The sequence below is a fragment of the Lissotriton vulgaris genome, chromosome 7, assembly GCF_964263255.1.
Source record: "Lissotriton vulgaris chromosome 7, aLisVul1.2, whole genome shotgun sequence".
Classification (NCBI taxonomy): Eukaryota; Metazoa; Chordata; class Amphibia; order Caudata; family Salamandridae; genus Lissotriton; species Lissotriton vulgaris.
In genome coordinates this window covers 1,165,495,798-1,165,512,589 of record NC_141695.1, presented here as the reverse complement: position 1 = coordinate 1,165,512,589, position 16,792 = coordinate 1,165,495,798, and the positions used below count along the sequence as shown (strand labels likewise).

Here is a 16,792-nt window from a genome sequence, read left to right as displayed (position 1 = left end):
CGGTGTCAGAGGAAGCCACTGTTCAGGCCTTTCCTCCTCTCGGGGCGTTGGATGACTGCTGGCGGCCCCCCCTGCCCCTGCTGGGTTTACCGTGAAACTGGGGTTTACCCTGAGCTTTGTTCTGCGACCACTGAGGGGTTTGAACCCTCTGCTGGGCCCCTCTCCCCCGGTTGGACTTGAAGCGGCGCTTGAACTCCTTCTTCTTCTCCAAGCCCACCGCCTTCACCGTGTCCAGTTCAGTCTTCATTCGGGTCATTTCCTCGTCTGCGTGTTCCCCGAAGAGGGCAGAACCCGAGAAAGGGAGATTCAGAATCCGATGTTGGGCATCCGGCTTCAGCCCTGTAAGGCGCAACCAGGCCGACCTTCTGGCGCAAACTCCATGGGCATAGGAATGAGCCGACAGCACCGCCCCATCCGCGGCCGTGCTGATCATCTGGTTAGCCACCAGACACCCCTCCGTAATAGTTTCCTCAAAGTCCTGCTGATCCTCTTTCGGCAGCTTCGCTTTGAATCTCTCCATCGAGTCCCATAAGGCCCTGTCATACCGACCCAGGAGCGCAGCTGCACTGGAGACCTTAAGAGTGGAAGCCGCAGAGTTGCAGACCTTCCTACCCCAGGAGTCTTGGGTCTTGCTGTCCTTATCTGGCGGAACTGAAGACGAACCAGCAACCGCATGTGTCTTTCTTGCCGCTGCCACGATGACCGAGTCCGCCGGAGGGTCAGACCTCACAAACACCGGGTCAGAAGCCGCAGGTTTGTACTGCTTCGTAATGCGTGCTGGCACTGCTCTGATTGAAGCCGGGGTCAGGAAAACGTCCTTGACCGGATCCAAAATCCCTGGGACCAACAGCAGCAGAGGTCTGGAGATGGCCTTTTTGTGCAAGGTTTCGAAAATGACCGTCGTCGTGACTTGAGGAACAGACATTTCAATGTTTAGTTTAAGTGCACCTCTCTGCAGAACGTCCAGGTATGTGCCAATATCATCCACAGGGGAGGACCTGGACGTTGGACTGTCTGTCAAAGTCGGAGAGTAGTCCCTCTTCGACGACCTGGTAGATGAAGTGGAAGAGGTAGACGGGGTACGTCTATGCCGATGGTGAGAACTGCGTCCCCGCTCCCTCGACTTCCTGGGACGCTCCTCCCGTCTAGGAGAGCGCGACCTGACCCGATCCCTTGGACGATGGTCTCTTCTAGGAGATCGGGACGCCCTGGGCGATCCGGCTGGAGACCGCTCAGGAGATCTGCCCCGAGGGACATAAGCCTTTCGGCCATCCAGTCTAGGGTCTTTTGCAGGCGATCTAGATCTTCCCCGACCGTCCCGCCTGGCTTCCCTTGTGGGCGAGCGGGACCCCCTTGGCGCCCTGGTGGGTAGATCCACAGGCGTTGAGCGCCTGGGTGGGCTATGTTTGTCCATCTCCTCCACCATGTCCTGGAGAGCTGACCTGTGGCGCGGGCTGGCATATTCCTGCATACGCCTGGTAGCCCCATCGTCTCTCCAATGGTCCAGGGACCGGTACCATCTTGGCGACAGCCGGATGCGTCCCGCAGAAGGGTCTGGCCGACGTTCAGGGGTCCTGTGCACCGGGCTTCTAGATCTGGAGTGTGCAGTAGAGGAGCCCGAGGACCGATGAGAAGAATGGTGAGAAGCAGATTCTGTCACCATGATCGTGTCCGAGCGCCTCGACGTCGAGCGCTCCCTCCTCGCAGCCGACCGCTTCCGAGGGGTCGGGGGATCAAACAACCTCGATCCTGAGCGGCCATGCGAACGTTCATAGTCTCTCGACGTCGAGCGGCGATGAGCAACCGCCGACGGAGCCTTCTGCCTTGACGTCGAGCGATGGTGTCTGGTCGACGACGGGGACCTCAGCCTTGACGTCGAACGTCGATGACCTGTCGCCGACGGAGGCTTCTCTCTTGACGCTGAATGGCCTGTCGTCGACGGAGCTCTCTGCCTCGACGCCGAACGGCGATGGTCAGTCGCCGACGTAGAGCCATGCCTCGACGTCGGATGCCTGTGCGACGACGGCGGAGGGGTATTGGGCACCCTCGACGCCGAACGCCGCTGCTGCTGCACCGACGGGGACCGCGTCCTCGACGCCGATCGACGAGCACCCGTCGACGGCGGAGGAGTCACCTTCCTCGACGCCGATCGTCGCCTGGTTGACGACGGCGAGGTGACGTCCCTCGACGCCGATCGTCGCCTGGTTGACGACGGCGGAGGGGTAATGGATCTCGACGCCGACCGTCGCCCGGTTGACGGCGGCAGAGTAGCCTTCCTCGACGCCGCCCGGTTGACGACGGCGGAGGCGATTTCGAAGACGCCGCCTTCGATGACGCACATGGCCTTCCTCTCAATGGCGAGCCCGCCGTCGACGGCAGCTTCCCAGAGGAAAATCCTTCCTGTGGATCTGTTCTCAGCGCCGAGCCCGACGCTGAGTTAGAAGGACGTGAAGACTTCTTTTTTGAAGACGAATGGGCCTTCTTGGAGCCCTTCTTCACTGGAGACCTCCCTCTCGAAGCTCTGTGGGCCAGGCCATAAATCCGAATTCTCTCCCTGTCCTTGAGAGTCCTGCCTGATAGGTTCTCACAGTGTGGACAGGTTTCAGGATCATGGTCATCAGGCAGGCAAACAATACAGACCTCGTGGCTGTCTGTCTTGGCCTTCTTGCTGTTGCAAGAGGGGCATTTATCAAAAAGAGATGGCATTTTCGAAGTAAAATGCCCTCCAAACTGCTCAAAAAAGGCAGTATCTTACTTGACAAGGTGGTAGACGTCGAAGTAAGAGCAGAAAGCTTGAAAAAGAAGCAATTTTCTGCAGAAAATCCAGAACATTAGTGGAGCTGTGTAAACCAGGGTCCTTCACTGAAGGAGCCGGAAAGAACAACTGCCTAACTGCCACTCCTGAGGCATGATGGGATTCAGGGGGTCATGAGTGCCTTAAAGGCACAGTGTCAGTTTTTTGTTATTTAGCTACAGGTTAGCTTTTCAGTCTGGTTAGACTGTGTGTTTGCAATGCAGCCTGGGAGCTTCCTATGCTTCCAGTGAGTTCTGCGAATTTCTACTGCTTTTTGAGCATTAAAACAATTCCTAAACAAACTTTGGTGTTGTTTTCTCCTGTTTCTAATGCTTATTATTCATGTATGGTGGAAATTCTTCACAGCATATTTCAGCTCTAATGTGATCTGGCTGCTATTGCTTGTTTTTTATATATATATGGTTTATATATATATGTGTATTTATATGTGGGGCACATATAATATAGTGTTTCCGGGGTCCCGCACGTAGGCGGGAATATTCTAATGCTTATGACTATTGATGAGGATCCCCTGGAAGAGAACTTAATGCTACTATTTTAACAATGCAAGGCCAATAAACAACGTTATGTACTTTAGCTAAAACAATCCAGCAGACACTAATAAAATAACAGATTACAAAAACAGATGTATTATGTCACCTGTCTTCGATGTGACATTTTGTAGCTACCTTCATGAGAAATGTAGGTTTTATGAGAAAGTTGACGACAATTCTTTTCTATTCAAAAGGTCTGGAACAAACATGCAGACACTGTAAATAGCATTATTTGTTCTGTTAAATACAGAAGCCTTAATGCTTCTACGTTTGCCTCTCAACTGTACCAGTCGACAGCATTTTCAAAAACGAAAGTTCAGTATTAAGAAACATGCTAACGGCAGAGGATCGAGATAAACGTTTCAACAATTTCAAATCAATACGGATTTACGAGACCCGAGATACCCAGCTGCACATCTTATCTTGGCCTATGACATATCAAGAGGCGATTTAAAAAAAGAATAGGTTTTCCCAAGGGCAACATGTGAGGATGGGCATTGGTGTAGTTTGGGAGAGGTGGAGAGTGCTACTGTGAAGTTGAGTGTGTCCTTTCTTACTTACTGCAACCAGTGCCATTGGCCTGAAATGTTGCTTTCATTAGCAGGGACTGAAGAATGCGAAGGCTCTCCCTCCCTTGCAGCCAGCAATGTTTAAAACTCGCGGAGGCTCTGCAACTAAAGACCAACAGACTCCTGCTCCGTTCAACTCTGCAGGCGCCCCCATCGCTCCGCTGTTGGACACTATAGATCTCGCTACCGGTAAGACAAATTCTACTCCAATTCTATCTTCTTTCGCTATCACCCCCAAGAACATCGCTGGGGGGGGGGGGGGGGGGGGGAGGGAGGGGGTGGGGCCTACAGGCGTTTTGGTACAGGCAGAAGAGGGGGTGCCTGTAAGCTGCGGGGGACAGGTGGCACTCTGACTATTTTGGTTCCTAGCTTACAGCCCTGCGGGATTGTGGGAGATGGCTAGTCCCGGCTGTTCCAAATAATGTTCCTGGCGGAGAGACAGATCATTTCTTCTCTCTCTCTGAGCATACCGGGTCCTCTGCCGACGAAAATGGACTGGATAAAGAATGGTCGGATGAGGAGGGCAGTGAGTTGGGCGACTGGCGTACAAATGATGTTTTGAACAGCATGGGGCTCTCCACAGTTCGTAAGGTACCCTAAGATGCTGGTATTTGTTTAAACTCTGGACCCCCTTGCCTGGGACTATTCATCCTCTGCTTATCCTGGCTTACAAGATAACTCCTTTCCCAGTCTCAAATGTTCAGGATCCTAACTCTAATCTCCCTCCAGGTGAGATGACATTGGGTATCCTATATCAAGCAATAATGGCCCATCGGGAGGAGGTACGGCAGGAGAGCGCCCGTGCACAGGAGTCATGTCGCAGAATACAAAATTCTCTGCACAGAGTGATAAAGACGTGTGCGGACATTGCAACTAGGATCACAAAGGCGGAATCCCGGATTTCTACCCTTGAAGACTATGTAGTTGCCCAAAAATCAACAATTGACTCAATTCAGTCCCAGAGGCTTGACATCCAAATGAAACTTGTGGATATGGAAAACTGGGCACGACGTAGCAATTTAAGGATTTTGGGGGTGCCCGAGGGCACAGAGGGGTCGGACACCCGCCAATTTGTAGTGAGTCTATTTTCAGAGGCATTCCCGGAAGTTAAGGTTTGGGATTGGCAGTTAGAGATCCAACGTGCCCATCGTTTTCCTTTTAAACTTAAACCACGATCAGGCCAAAGCCTTAACAGACCCCGCGCTGTTTTAATTTGTTTTCAAAATTTTCTAGCCAGAGAAAGAGTTTACGATCTGGCCAGGCCAGATAAACAAAGATCAGGGAAGGGCTGCCAATTTTTTGTCAGGCCAGACTTTTGTCCGGCTACGGTTGAACGGAGGTGGCAGCTCCGTCAGCTTATTGCCCCTTTTCAGTCAAAGGGGCCGCAGGTTTTTTGCTCTTCCCCTCCAAACTCAAGATCATTCATCAAGGCCAGACCAGATTCTTTGAGTCCGAAATTCAGGCGAAACTTTTCCTGGACTCAATTTGAATTGATGAAATATTGTAGAAGTAGGAGCACGTGTGTATAATATAATCCTTTTTTTCTCTTTCTCTTTGAGGGGTAGTGTTTCTGTAGGGGAAGGCGTTGTAATTGCTTAACGGCATAGTTATTCTTTTTATTCTCATACCTCTATGGGACATACCCTACAGTTGTTGAAAACAAAAGGGTTTTTTCTTTTTTTTGGCGGTGACTCTGAGGAGGGTTCTTGCTCATAACAGCTTCTCCATCACTCGGACTTCGGTCCTGTTGCCTAGTTTGGGGGGTGGGGGAGGTTGCTGGGGGGAGGAGTGGGGGCGCATTCAAAAAAATCAGCTTGAAAAATTATTTTTTTGTTATGATAATCATGTATTAAAACAGCTGTTTACTTCATTTGTGATGTTAAAGTATATTCACTTTAATGGCGTCAGTTAAATTGCATATAGCCTCATGGAATGTCTGCGGTTTGAATAATGTCAAGAAACGGGCTTTGCTTTCTCGAATCATTCAGAGTCTTCAGCTGGAGGTGGTGTGTTTGCAAGAGACGCATGTACCCTGGAACAATCGAAGTTGTTTAAATAACCCTGGTTTTGATTTAGTCATATGTTCTCAACAGACATCCATGATAAGAGAGGTAGCCATTTTGTTAAAACGTGGAGTGGGCACATGTTTAAGATCTAAATAGGATACTGCGGGGAGATGGGCACTCGCAGAGCTTTCGATTAATGGCAGATCCTTCACGGCATGGACTGTTTATAGCTCAAACTCTGATGACCCCTCAGTCGTGGATTTCTTAAATGTAGAGTTGGCCCTATGGCCATACCCGGTGTGCTTTTGCGGGGATTTTAATATTAATTTATCTGCTAGCTTTAATTTGGTTGAAGGCCAGAAATATGTGGGTCTAAAACCCAAGGTTTTTAGAGCCTTGCAAGCTTTGGTACAGGAACATTCAATGGTAGACCTTTGGTTTCATCACTGGAAAAATGTAGATGGTTCAACTTATTTTTCAGCCCCTCATAGAAAAATGGTTTGTTTAGATTATTTTTTTTGTCAGATCAAATTGCAGATACCACTTCAATCTCGATTATGCCCAGAATCATTTCAGATCATAATCTGTTAACTATCAGTTGTACTTTAAAAGGGGTAGCAAGAATACCAAGATCATGGACGTTTGAGCAAAAATTATTATTGGATGGAATGTATATAGATCATATGAGGTCTTGGATAACAGAATTTTTGGACATTAATAGAGGTTCAGTTTCTAGTGACGTTCTGTGAGATTCATTTATGGCCGCAATTTGCGGCGAGACCAAAAGTGTTTCATTTCACCGTCAGAAGTTAGTCCGAATACAGACTAATGAGCGCATTGACGAATTACGCCGTGCAGAGATGCAGCTCACTAGTGCGATCAGGGATGGTGATAACATAGATCCCATTCAATTGTGCGTTGCTCGCATTAAGTCATCTCTCCTGGAGTTCCTTGGCCAGGACCTTGCTGCCAAATATTTACAGTATCGGTCGACAATGTTTGAGTTTGGTGAAAGGTCAGGCAGGGTCCTTGCCAAGCGACTTCAGCAGCGGTGTTTGGCTAACCGTATTGTTCGGATTCAAGATACTCGGGGCAGGTCCATGATACTCCTGAAGGGGTACTAACTGTCGTTTCGGAATTCTATCAGTCCTTGTACACTAAGGAAATCAGAGACCATATCATAGATCAGGAAGTTGATACCTATGTGGCCGATCTCAATGCGTGTAAAATCTCTGAGTCTCAGAACTCCTTCCTGGCTGCTCCCATAGGGTGGGATGAGGTGGAAACAGCGCTAAACTCCCTGGCTAAAGGCAAAGCAACTGGGCCTGATTTTATTCCGCTAGAATTCCATTCCACATTTCGGGCAGAGATTCGCGAAGATCTCCTGACAACATTTAGGAAAGCTTAGCTTGGGATTACTCCGGATTCTTGGCATTTGACAACTTTCATTTTGATTAAAAAGAAAGACAAGCCAGCTTTGGACCCAGCTTCATTTCGTCTGATTTCGCTCATTAATACGGCTAGTAAACTATTCTCAAAAATGCTTGCTGCTAGACTTGCATCAGTCATATCTCCCCTGGTTTCAATCCGTCATACGGATCCATCCCGGGAAGGGATACGGCGGATCACGTACGTCGAGCTATAGCTTTGCTGGACTGGGCCCAAGTCACAGATGCCCCTCTAGGGCTAATCCTATTGGACGCTGAAAAGGCATTCAATAGGGTTGCCTGGGGGTTTCTGTGGAGGGTTCTTCAATGGAAGGGCTTCTGTCCAAGTTTTATACATGCTATACAATCACTGTACATCACTCCCCGTGCAATGTTATCTATATCAGGTGTCCTTTCAAGTTCGTTTGTAATTGGCAGGGGCACAAGACAGGGGTGCCCCTGTTCACCCCTGTTATTTGCCTTATACATTGATCAGTTTATTAATAAAATAGAGTCTTCTCTAAATATAGTTCCCGTCAAGGTTAATTCGCACAAATTTAAAGTATTGGCTTATTCCGATGACATTGCTGTTTTAACTTCCAATGTGTCATCTTTATTTACAGCCTTACAGGGGTTGGCAGATTCTTACGGTCAACTGTCAGGGTATAAGCTAAATATACAGAAAACCCAGGTTATACAAACTATTAATATGGGTCCATCCGACGCACCAGTGGTACGAAGTGCCAAATATTTGGGGGTTGAAATCATAGCAACAGTAGAATTATTACCGGAAATAAATATTTTGCCAATAATTGAAACAGTCAATGCTACTTTGTGTAGATTAGATAAGTTGCATCTTTCTTTATTTGGCAGGAGGAATGTTTTGAAAATGCTTGTTTTACCTACGTTTTTGTATATGTTTAGGACAATTCCGTTGGAATTTGCTCAGACTAGCCTAACTCGAGCAGAAAGCTGTTGTAATAGGTTTCTGTGGGGTTATCATTGCCCTCGGAGGGTGGCCAAGTGGATGCATTTGCCCTTGAATAGGGGGGGGGGGGGGGGGGGGGGGGGTCAGTCCCAGATCTGTTGCTGTATAATTGGTCAGCCTTGCTGGAACATCTAGCTGTACCTCTTTTTGGGTCAAGAGCTCCAACTTTACCAGCTTGCTCCCCATCTATTTTTGAGATAGGGCTGGGCGAGGACGCTAAAAGGGTCCTTCTCTTGGTGCTGGAACCCAGCTACTATAAAAAAAAACAAATTCAAGGTGATTCAAACAATGTATTCAGTTTGGAGGAAAATACGACGGAAATGGACAATTCCAAATTATAATAATTTCTATACACTTTTGGTGGCTGCTAGGTTGTTACCTTCTATTTTTCAAGATTTTGTCATCATTAGGTGGAGAACACGTGGTATTTGTATTTTGGGGGATTTAGCTCATGGTGGTAATATTGCTCCTTTTTCACAATTAAAAGAAAAATTGGCTTAGGTACATAATTTTTTAAATATCTACAGATACATAGTTATATGGACAAACTTTTGTTAAGCACCCCTTCTTCATGTCTTATAAACTCACTTTTGGAAAGAGTAGTTTCTGTCCTGTAACTCCAGTTCTGTAGTAGGGGTATCTCTGTTATAGTCATAATCTAGTGAATAGTCCCGCCCATGTGCGTGGACCCCGGAGCAATCAAAAATAATCTCTTAAGGTGTCGAAAAATGCAGCACTGCACAGACACTTAAGAGAGAATTAACGACCGATAATGCAGCCTATAAAACCAGGCTACACTGTCCAGTACTTCAACTAGAAATTCCACCAAAAATCCACAAACAGCAAAGTCTGTCCAGATTTCCCTTGCCTTAGCAGCAAAACCCCTCTGGAATGATAGAGAGGAAGACCTGGACAGACAAGCCACATAGGCTGCCATTATGTGGCTCTGAACAGGATACTGTGCCTTTAAGAGAACTTTCCAGAACTTCACAGTATCCCAGAAAGCACTGCAAGTCCCTTTTACTTTCAGTTCTTTTTGAAGGCGTAACACGCCAGACCTGTAGCATTCCTTACATGAATATCTCTCTCGACCGGGGAGGAGGGCGGGCGCTTATGACTAGAACAGAGATACCCCTACTACAGAACTGGAGTTACAGGACAGAAACTACTCCTTCTGTAGTAGGGGAACTCTGTGTATAGTCATAATCTAGTGAATAGAATGGCAAGCCCATCCCCACACCAAAGCGGCGGTGGAGAACTAGAATTAACACCACTATTGTGCGAACAGATTTCGCAGCGAAGCCTGCCCAACCTGAGCGTCTGCCCTGGCATCAGTGTCCAGGCAGTAATGCTTAGCAAAGGTATGGACCGACTTCCAAGTGGCCGCCTTGCAGATTTCTGCAATTGGAACATTACGGAGCAAAGCAGTTGTGGCAGCTTTGCCCCTGGTGGAATGAGCCTTAGGTTTACCCCCTAAGGTCTTATTAGCTTTTTGGTAACACAGCTGTATGCAGGACACAATCTACCTAGAGATGGACTGTTTAGAGGTAGCAAGACCCGTCCTGACTGATCCATAATTGATAAACAATTGGTCTGACCTACGAATATCTTTGGTCTTATCCAGATAAAATTTCAACACCCTCCTAACATCCAGGGAATGTAAAGACCTTTCCGCTGGAGATGCAGGATTCTGAAAAATCGTAGGCAAAGTTATGGTCTGGTTGACATGAAAATGTTATGTTATGTTATGTTATTTTTATTTGTATCGCGCACAGCTGCCCCAGCAAAGGGGCGTCCTGGCGCTTTGAAAAGGTAAACACAACACAGCATTAAGAGCAAGCAGAAAGAAGAAGAGACACCTCGAAGGGGCTAAACAAATAAAAAGGTCTTAATGGCCCGTCTAAACTAAAGGAGCTCATCGATGGCCCGGATTTGCGGAGGAAGAGAATTCCACCAGCTCGCCGCCAGGACTCGGAAGGAGCGGCCACCAACTCTGCTCAACTTAAAACGCGGGACCGCTGCTAAGTTCTGGCCTGACGATCTAAGAGTGTGGGAGGGGACATAGAAACTCAGCAGACTCTCCAAGATTTGTGGAGATGTACCCTTGAGGATTTTAAATGCAAGGCAAAGGACCTTGAATCTAATCCTCTGCTGCACAGGGAGCCAGTGGAGAGAGCGCAAGGTATTGGACACGGAGCACCGCCTAGGCAGACCTGTCACCAGTCGGGCCGCAGCGTTTTGAACCCGCTGCAGTCGCAAGAGTTCTGACTGAGTAACCCCCGCCAGCGTGAGCTGGCATAGTCCAGCCTGGACAGCACTGATGCTTGGACCACCAGTTGTCTTGTGGGTGCATCAAAGAATTTGAGGATGGGTCGAAGTCCTCTAATGATGCCATAGCAAGAAGACGCCACCTTCTTGGTGTGACAGATGAAACTCAAAGAAGGTTCAAACCATACCCCCAGGTTTTTTTTTATCTCTGACGCTGGGAAAATCAGAAATAACTTTGGGAAGAAATTTAGGGTGAGTACGCAAAACAACCTTAGCAGCATGAAATACAGTATAAGGTTCTTGGCAACACAACGCCTGAATTTCACTCACCCTGTGGGCCGATGTAATGGCCACGAGGAACGCCGCCTTCCAGGACAGGTGCTGCAACGAAGCCTTATGAATAGGTTCAAAAGGCTCCTTCATCAATCTGGACAGCACCACATTCAATTCCCATAAAGGCGAAGGAAGCCGGACAGGAGGGAATACTTTCTTCAAGCCTTCCAAAAAATCTTCGATCACAGGGATCTGGAAGAAGGAAGTCTGTGAAGGGCATTTCCTGTAGGCAGTCAATGCAGCGAGATTAACCTTATTGGAATGAACATTAAGCCAGACTGCGCCAATTGTAGAAGGTAAGGAAGGATGACATCTTCCTTGCACGGCGTCGGGTCATAGTTCTTGGACTTGCACCAGATACAGAACCTCTTCCACTTGTAAGCATAGGAAGTCCGAGTGGAAGGTCGCTTAGCCTCCTTCAGTATGTCAATGCAATCTTCGGGTAGATTCAAATGGCCATATTGCACTATCTCAGGAGCCATGCCGCCAAACTCAAAGACGAGAGGTTGGGATGCAACATCTGCCCCCCGAACTTCGTGAGAAGGTCTGGCCTGCACGGCAGCCTTATGTGCGGAAGGAGAGACCGGTGAAGCAGGTCCGTGAACCACCACTGCCTGGGCCATTCCGGGGCAATCGGGATCATCCGCGCCCTGGACTGGGACAGCTTGATGAGCACCGCCGGAATCAGGGGAATGGGTGGAAAAGCGTACAGAAAGCTGTTCGACCAGTTGATCCATAGCGCATTCCCCAGCGTCCCCTGCTGGTAGTACCTGGAGGCGAAGTCTCGGCATTTGCTGTTTTCGACGGTGGCGAACAGATCTACGTCTGGAGTCCCCCACCTTGCGAAGACTTCTCCTAGTACTTTGTCGTTTATGACCCATCCGTGGTTTTCCTGAATCAGTCTGCTCAGTGCGTCCGCCTGAACATTCTGTACACCTGGCAGATGGGTAGCCGTTATCGTCAGTCCTCTGGCCAGAAGCCAGTGCCAAATCGCCTGCGCCTCCTGAGACAGGGTGCGTGATCTCGAGCCCCCTTGCTTGTTGAGGTAATACATCGTGGTCGTATTGTCCGTCTGTACAAGCAGAGAGTTGGTCTGGAAGGACGGATGAAAGGCCTTCAGTGCCAAGTGAATAGCTCTGAGTTCCAGGAAATTGATGTGATACGTGGACTCTATCGGGGACCACGTTCCTTGAATCTGTAAGTCTCCGGAGTGCGCCCCCCAACCGTGGAGAGAAGCATCCGTCACGATAGTCTTGAGTGGGAATGTTCTTGTGGAAGGGAACCCCTCTGAGGAGATTCTCAGCTGAACGCCACCACTTCAGAGACTGAAGAGCATGCAGAGACAGTCTTATCTTTTCGTCCCAAGACCCTTTCCTCTGATCCCACTGGTCCTCCAAGCACTCCTGCAACGGTCTCATGTGCAGTCGTGCGTGTGGCGTTAGGAAGATACAAGAGGCCATCGATCCCAGTAGAGAAGACACCGTCCTCACTGTTGTAGATGGAGTGGTCAGAAGAGCCTGAGCCTTCCGAAGGAGTGATAATCGTCGTTCCTCCGAAGGAGACACGCTTGCTGACAGCGTATTGATGGAGGCTCCCAAGTACTGAATGCACTGGACCGGAGTCGGGACAGACTTGGACATGTTGATGTGCAACCCCAGCTTGATCAAGAGAACGCACTTCTTCTGGAAGTGTGCTTGAGCTTCCGAGAAGGAGGAGGCCTTGATCAACCAATCGTCCAGGTACGGGTAGACAAACACCTTGTTCTTCCTGAGGTGTGCTGCTACCACTGCCATGCACTTCAAGAATGTTCTTGGCGCAGACTTCAGTCCGAATGGCAGTACTGTGTACTGATAATGATTGGCACCGACTTGGAATCGCAGGAACTTCCTGTGTTTGTGTGCAATGGGCACATGGAAGTACGCATCTTGTAGGTCTATAGCACATAGCCAGTCTCCCTGTTGCAACGGAGGATAAATCTGATGCAAAACTTCTCTCTGCGAATCCACTTGTTTGCCTGTCGCAAATCCAGAATGGGCCTGAACTCGTTCTTGTCCTTGTCCTTGTCCTTCTTGCGAACCAGGAAGAACCAGGAGTACAGACCTCTTCCTCTTTGAGACAGAGGTACATCTTCTATCGCCCTTTTCCTTAAAAGAATATCGGCCTCCGCCTGGCGCTCGCGCAGCTGACACTGCGCGCTGACTGGAGGAATTGATGGAGGCGGGCTGGTGAACCGAAGACTGTATCCATTGCAAACAATATTCAGCACCCACTTGTCCGGAGTAATTTTTCTCCACTCTGCCAGAAAAAGTTGAACGCTTCCTCCCCACCGGAGTGGGTAACGGATGCAGGGGAAGTAAACGCTCAGGGCCTAGACCTGGCCGGGCCTTTAGTCGCTGCTGCCGACTGTTGGCCGCCTCTGCCTTTCTGGCGCTCCTGGAACGGTCTTCGGAACTGCTGCTGTTGTTCTTGTTGTTGTTGCTGCTGCTGTCCCGAAGTCTGGCAACGCCCTCTGCCCTCTCCACCGAACCGTCTCTGGAACAGGCGGTAAGATTTCTTGGTATCCTTGGGCTTTCCCAGACCCACAGCCGTGAGCGTTTCGGTCTCCGCCTTCATGCGGGCCATTTCGTCATCTGCATGTTTTCCAAACAGGGTTTCGCCAGAGAATGGTAAATTGGCAACCCTTTGTTGTGCGTCAGGCTTCAGCGACGTGAGGCGGAGCCAGGCGTGTCTTCGCTGGTTAACTCCATGGCAGTAACCATGCGCCGCCAGGAGGGAAGAATCGGCTGCAGCACTGATGACCTGATTCGCCACCAACATCCCCTCATTTAACACCTCTTGGAAATCTTCTCTCTTGTCAGGTGTTTTACAAACTGCTGGAGGGATTCCCAGAGGGCTCAGTCATACCGCCCTAACAAGGCTGTGGCACTCGCCGCTTTCATGGAAGGCGCCGATGTCCCACAAACCTTCCCCGCCGAATCCAGCCTTCTAGATTCCTTATCTGGTGGGACTGTGGATGACGGAGTGGCGGCATGCTTCTTCCGAGCCGCTGTCACTATCACAGAGTCTGGGGGAGGGTCCAGCCGCAGAAAAGCCGGATCCGAGTCGGGAGCCCGGTATTTCTTCTGGAGTCTCGAGGGGGCCGCCTTAGTCACCGCCGGGCTGAGAAACAGGTCCATGGCCGGATCCTCCAGGCCCGGCACCAGTGGTAGTAATGGCCGAGACAGATGTTTCTGGTGCAGCGTCTCAAAGGTCACCAATGTTTTGGGCGTGGGCACAGTCAACGAGATGCCCAACTTCGCTGCACCCCTCAACAGGACATCATGGAAGGACACAAGATCGTCAACCGGTGACACCCTTGTCTCCGGCGACCCAGACAACGTCGGTGAATAGTCCCTGAAGACCCCGTATGCGAACGGGACCTACCCCTCCTGTGGCGTCGTCTCGACCGCGTGGATGACCTGTTGTGACTCCTTGATCGCTCCCTCCTCCTGGAACGAGATCGCGACCTCCCAGTACGTGGACGCTCCACAGGTCTCTGCGGAGGCGTCTTCCGTGGCCTATCCTGGGGGTTCGGCTTAAGCGTCCCCTTAGGCGGTGTAGGGAGGCGAGGTAGCGACACCGACCTCGACGGAACAACAGGAGGTACCTCCGGCCGAGGGACGCACCGAGGAGGCGGAGATAGTGGTGGTCGTGATGGCGGAAGCGGTGGAAGAGGAGGATTGCTGGGAGGAGCCTCCTTAGGTAGAGGTGAAAGAGGTGGGGGCATCTTCGGCCGAGGTGGTGTATAAACCACCGAGTACACCGAGCCCGGTGACTACTTCGGGGAAGGGGACTGCGAACCAGCCCCTCGAGTCGGTGATCGCCGTCTCCGGTGTCCTTCACCAGATCCAGTGTGACTTCTGGCGCCAAAACTCCTTCTGCGCCGCTTAGGAGAGTTGGAAAGTCTCCGAGACGCTGATCTCTTTCTTCTCGACGGCGAGCGGCGTTTCTCCGGCGTCGAACGTCGCCTCCGCAACTCCGGCGTCGAACGCCGCCTCCGCGACATCGTGCGTTGCTTCCTCGATGCCGAACGCCGCCTCAGCGACGTCGAACGTTCAGTCCTAGACGACGAGCGTCGACTCCTTTTCGACGCCAACCGCTTTCTCGAGGTCCTCGACGACGAGGATCTCCTCGACGCCGACCGTCTTCTCGACGGCGACCGGCGGTATCGCCTCGACGGCGAGCGCTGACGCCTGCCGCTCTTTCTTCGACGTCGACGACGAAGAATCCGTCGACGGTGATCTTGACGGCGGCCTACCCAGGCCCTTCGACGTCGATCCTTCACGCCGTCTTGACCCGGAGCCCCGGGGAGATGGGGAACACACCGTCGTCATCCCTCTCGACGTCGTCGTCGATGCAATCGACGCCGACTGAGACCGAGACCTTTTGCTGGGCTTCCTGCCTCTGGGGAGCCCCCCAGAGGCCTCAGCAGGGGCAGAGGGAGCCTTCCCAGCCTGCCCAGACCCACCTGCAGCCGTCTCTCCTCTAGGCCTTGAAGCCTGATTTTCAGCCTTTCCCTCAGGGTCCTTGCTGAAAAGGTCTGGCAGATGTCACATTCTTCAGGGGCATGTGCAGCAGGGAGACAGAGGATGCAGACGTCGTGTGGATCCGACTTGGACTTCTTCCTTCCACATTCTGGGCACTTGTCGAAGAGAGCAGGCATTTTAGAGCCCCAAAAAGCCTGAACAAATACACAGAAGTGAAGAAAAACACCAAGCAAACAAAATGAAACACTTTTAAACACCAAATGTGCACAAATTTCCAATAAACCCTTGAAAAAGGGAGAGTTCAATGCTCCAGGGTCCTGTTAGCAGGAGCCGGAAAAAAGAACTGAAAATAAAAGGGACCTGCAGTGCATTCTGGGATACTGTGAAGTTCTAGAAAGTTCTCTTAAAGGCACAGTATCCTGTTCAGAGCCACATAATGGCAGCCTATGGGGCTTGTCTGTCCAGGTCTTCCTCTCTATCATTCCAGAGGGGTTTTGCTGCTAAGGCAAGGGAAATCTGGACAGACTTTGCGGTTTGTGGATTTTTGGTGGAATTTCTAGTTGAAGTACTGGACAGTGTAGCCTGTTTATAGGCTGCATTATCTGTCGTTAATTCTCTCTCAAGTGTCTGTGCAGTGCTGCATTTTTCGACACCTTAAGAGATTATTTTTGATTGCTCCGGGGTCCAGGCACATGGGCGGGACTATTCACTAGATTATGACTATACACAGAGATCCCCTACTACAGAACTTCTTTTGAGAAAGGCGCGTATTGGGGCTTTGTATCAGAGTTTATTAACAGGTTTACCAGACTATCTTTCTTCTCAAAATACTAGACTGGATATCAAGCTAGGTAAGAGTGGCACTGATATCCCATCAATATTGGAGTTAACCAATTCAGTATTCATTTCTGGGAGCTTACGCTCCCAAAGTTATATGGCCCTCTTCGATCTTTATTTTACTACGGCTAAGATCTCTAAATGGAGTCGTACTAGGGGCCATGGATGTCCAAGATGTGGCTAATTAGCGACTAATGATGTTCATATGTTTTTTACATGTCCAAAATTGGCTTTGTTTTTTCAAGATGTTCAATTTTTCATTACTAGCGCCCTCAAGATTCCTGTGATTATTTCAGCTGAGTTAGTTATAACAGGGTGTGAAAATGATTGTCTGTTTACCAGATCAGTCCATGAAACTGCCTTTCTTTGTATTGTCATGTCTGTAATTTGTTTAACTATAACTTCCGAATGGATTAACCCTATTCCCCCAACGTTTGTTAATTGGAGGGCAAGGATTCTTGCTCTTCATAATTTGGAGTCAGCTGTGTTT

The 16,792-nt window shown here is 49.8% G+C and overlaps 1 protein-coding gene across 1 annotated transcript in view; it reads right to left on the bottom strand.

Annotated features, from left to right (window-relative positions):
* The window catches only part of NDFIP1 (Nedd4 family interacting protein 1), a 266,509-nt gene that overhangs the window by 71,754 nt on the left and 177,963 nt on the right, over window positions 1–16,792 (bottom strand). The gene's annotated exons all lie outside the window — the stretch shown is intronic.